We start from the raw sequence: 2,500 nt of genomic DNA, 5'->3' as shown, positions 1-2,500 counted from the left end.
GCATGGCTTAATCTTTGAGACAAGCATATGACTACTGGCAGGATCAACCAGGGAGCTGCTAGCCGCTTTTTTTTTCGTTCGGAGGAACCTCCCGGGTCCGCAGAGCACCGGGTCCGAATCTTATGATGTACATTTTTTTTTCCTTCTGTATCAACAAGTACGGGGGCGACTTCCCAATATCGACACCCGCTTTGCAATTGCAAAGTCTTTCCTTCCATCTCTAATTAATTTTCCTAGGGAGTAGGCGAGGCCAAACTTCCAAGGCTTTCACTGGCGAATATATCGCGCTCTTAGAAACTCGCATGGTACTTGGCGAGTGGATTTCAAATTATATGATCGGTGCCCACATTCGGGCGCGGCCCACTGCGGGAGCAGACCGTTGGCCCGTGGGCTCGCTGTGAACTAATTTGCCCACTGGTCCGAAAAGTATTCATTTCTAAACACCTTTGGCCAGGGCTGAAGACCGCGACTAACCCCTTTGAAACTTGTCTCTCAGGGAGCTGCGATCCATCAAACATTTCATTGTTAACAGAGGGGAACCATTACTTGGTTAAGACGATAGGACACGCGTTCCCCACCATTTCGCATCCAATCGAATTGCCGCACAAGAGCTCGTTACCTAAGAAAGGTATAGCATTGGCTCGCAGCTAGTGTATTGCAGTTCAGACAGATAGGCCACTTTAGATAGTTCTTAGTGTTCACAGTTATCACCAAGACTAGACCCATATGGATTTAATTCTTCAAGGAGCAGCGGTCCACCAATAAGAGAGATGAAGACATGTTTTCGGATGGCCACAACGCCCCCTCGCCACCCAAATGTGCATGTTTTAAGTGTACATTGGGAGTCGACGGAACATCGGGAGTCCGCTTGCTTTCTCCGGATCAGCTGCCACCCCCCTGATCTACCAGATAGACAAGAACATGTCTTCTCCACCAATCTCATCCACCGAAGCTCCGATCATGGCTTCTTCTACCTTTATACTGATATACCCCCACGGAGCAACATGCGGGCAAGGGAACTCTTGCTACCCTTCAGTAAAGCAGGTATCTCTTATAGATGGTGACTGCACCTTGGCCAGGATTGAAGACCGCGACTAACCCCTTTGAAACTTGTCTCTCAGGGAGCTGCGATCCATCAAACATTTCATTGTTAACAGAGGGGAACCATTACTTGGTTAAGACGATAGGACACGCGTTCCCCACCATTTCGCATCCAATCGAATTGCCGCACAAGAGCTCGTTACCTAAGAAAGGTATAGCATTGGCTCGCAGCTAGTGTATTGCAGTTCAGACAGATAGGCCACTTTAGATAGTTCTTAGTGTTCACAGTTATCACCAAGACTAGACCCATATGGAATTAATTCTTCAAGGAGCAGCGGTCCACCAATAAGAGAGATGAAGACATGTTTTCGGATGGCCACAACGCCCCCTCGCCACCCAAATGTGCATGTTTCAAGTGTACATTGGGAGTCGACGGAACATCGGGAGTCCGCTTGCTTTCTCCGGATCAGCTGCCACCCCCCTGATCTACCAGATAGACAAGAACATGTCTTCTCCGCCAATCTCATCCACCGAAGCTCCGATCATGGCTTCTTCTACCTTTATACTGATATACCCCCACGGAGCAACATGCGGGCAAGGGAACTCTTGCTACCCTTCAGTAAAGCAGGTATCTCTTATAGATGGTGACTGCACCTTGGCCAGGATTGAAGACCGCGACTAACCCCTTTGAAACTTGTCTCTCAGGGAGCTGCGATCCATCAAACATTTCATTGTTAACAGAGGGGAACCATTACTTGGTTAAGACGACCGGACACGCGTTCCCCACCATTTCGCATCCAATCGAATCGCCGCACAAGAGCTCGTTACCTGAGAAAGGTATAGCATTGGCTCGCAGCTTGTGTATTGCAGTTCAGACAGATAGGCCACTTTAGATAGTTCTTCGTGTTCACAGTTAAGACCACGGCTAGACCCATATGGAATTAATTCTTCAAGGAGCAGCGGTACACCAAGCATTTCATTGTGTACTAGAAAGCACCTCTACCATGTAACAAACATACGACCACCAAATTTCTGCTTACTTCCCCCAGCGGATAGTATTTGCTAGTATCATCCACAAAGTAAATCAATTTTTTCAATGTACCGCTTCTTGGGGGAACTGGGCATGAATCAATCAAGCATTTTGAGGTAGCATGTCCGCTTCACCGCGAGGTGCTCTGAATACCATTATACATTCTTTTTTCATCATCCACTTTCAGACCACTACAAGACCCATACTGAATTAATTCCTCAAGGAGCTGCAGTCCACAAAACATTTTACTGTGTACTAGAGGGCACCTCCACCATGTAACAGAAAACATACAACCTTCTTAATTTAATTCTGCATTGTTTCCCAGACGATTTGTTAGCCATACAACAGTACCATCCACAGTAATTCACCTCTTTGAAATCCAATGCATTGTAGAGAAACTGAGGTGGTAGCATTCAAACCGTTCTGTAA

General features: G+C 47.0%; 1 non-coding gene across 1 annotated transcript in view; it reads right to left on the bottom strand.

Moving 5' to 3' along the window:
* The window catches only part of LOC134544211 (small subunit ribosomal RNA), a 1,979-nt gene extending 1,925 nt beyond the window's left edge, over nt 1-54 (bottom strand). The window contains exon 1 of the ribosomal RNA XR_010077603.1: nt 1-54. This exon is cut by the window's left edge and continues 1,925 nt beyond it. This is a non-coding gene — a ribosomal RNA (small subunit ribosomal RNA).
* Nucleotides 55-2,500: the final 2,446 nt, after the last annotated feature.

Source organism: Bacillus rossius, unplaced genomic scaffold (genome assembly GCF_032445375.1).
Source record: "Bacillus rossius redtenbacheri isolate Brsri unplaced genomic scaffold, Brsri_v3 Brsri_v3_scf324, whole genome shotgun sequence".
NCBI classification, from domain to species: Eukaryota; Metazoa; Arthropoda; class Insecta; order Phasmatodea; family Bacillidae; genus Bacillus; species Bacillus rossius.
Note: the sequence above shows the minus strand (reverse complement) of the source record. Positions and strands in the feature narration are given on the sequence as shown.